The sequence below is a fragment of the Cornus florida genome, unplaced genomic scaffold, assembly GCF_030987335.1.
Source record: "Cornus florida cultivar Cherokee Brave unplaced genomic scaffold, ASM3098733v1 CherokeeBrave_3.0.0_Hap2_Chr07, whole genome shotgun sequence".
In the NCBI taxonomy this organism is placed as follows: Eukaryota; Viridiplantae; Streptophyta; class Magnoliopsida; order Cornales; family Cornaceae; genus Cornus; species Cornus florida.
The window spans coordinates 79,393,850-79,395,009 of record NW_026775577.1 but is presented as its reverse complement, the minus strand read 5'-3'; the positions used below and the strand labels follow the sequence as shown (position 1 = coordinate 79,395,009).

The following is a 1,160-nucleotide window of genomic DNA, read 5'->3' as shown; positions in this document are numbered from 1 at the left end:
TAAGAATGGTTAGGGAAGGAAGATACTTGGTTCGCCGAGTTTTGGTTAATCAAAAATTGATCAAACCTTTGAGATAAAGACTTCATTTCGGTGGCTATTTCATTTGAATGGTTGACTTGATGTAAGCCAACACTCTTCCTACCTTGTGAATTTCTACCATTCTTGGATGATAGTATTCTATGGAAAGAATTTTCACTCTGCTCTCATAAAGACGCCACACGTCATCTTCATGCCTATCAATGTATGAGCCACCTATGGAAGCATCAACCATACCCTTATAGTTGTCCGATAAGCTCTCGAAGAAATATTGAACTAATTGCCATTTGGGCATGTCATGATGTGGACACTTCCTAAGCAATTCATTGAAGCGTTCCCATGCCTCATGAAACGTTCTCCATCCCCATGTGAAAATTCTTGAATTGAGGTTCTCATGGCATTGGTCTTAGAAACTGGATAGTACTTCTTCAAGAACTCTTGTTGCATTTTTGCCCAAGAAGTGATTGAAAAAGGCCTAAGATTGTTAAACCAATACTTTGCCTTGTCTTTTAAGGTGAATGGAAAAAGTTTGAGTCTTAAAACCTTTTCCGGCATGTCCGTATATTTTACGGTGGAACATACTTTAAGAAACTCATCCAAATGCTTGTAAGGTTCTTCACTTGGAAGTCCAAGATAGTTAGGAAGTATTTGAATGGTTTGTGGCTTAATTTCAAAATGATGTGCTCTAAATGGAGGCAATTGGATGCATGTAGGTGCATTATACTCGTTAGGCACATAATGGTCTCTTAAAGCAAGAGGTGGAATAGCTACTTGAGCTGCAACATGAACACCTTGGTATTGAATTCCTTGATTGATGATAGGAGGTTGTGGAGCATACATTGGCCTTGGCATTCTATATGGAACTTGGCCTTGTTGTTGTGGTGGTTGGTGAATTAATGGCCTAGGCATGCCTACTGGTACTTGTATGTTCTCATTGTGCACATTGGGATGAAGGATACCTTGTTGGTCTATATGACCAAGGTCCTCAACATGATTATCATTATGGTCATCAATTGATAGATTGGCTCTATTTGAACTTCCTCTTCCCCTAGGATTTCTAACGATAGATTCAACATGCAAATCAAGAGGGACAAGAGTTGGTCTCAATGAACGACGTCCATGCA

The 1,160-nt window shown here is 39.5% G+C and overlaps 1 pseudogene; it reads left to right on the top strand.

The window, feature by feature from the left end:
• Positions 1–329: 329 nt before the first annotated feature.
• LOC132267761 (small nucleolar RNA R71) lies at positions 330–427 on the top strand (annotated as a pseudogene).
• The last annotated feature ends 733 nt before the right edge of the window (positions 428–1,160 follow it).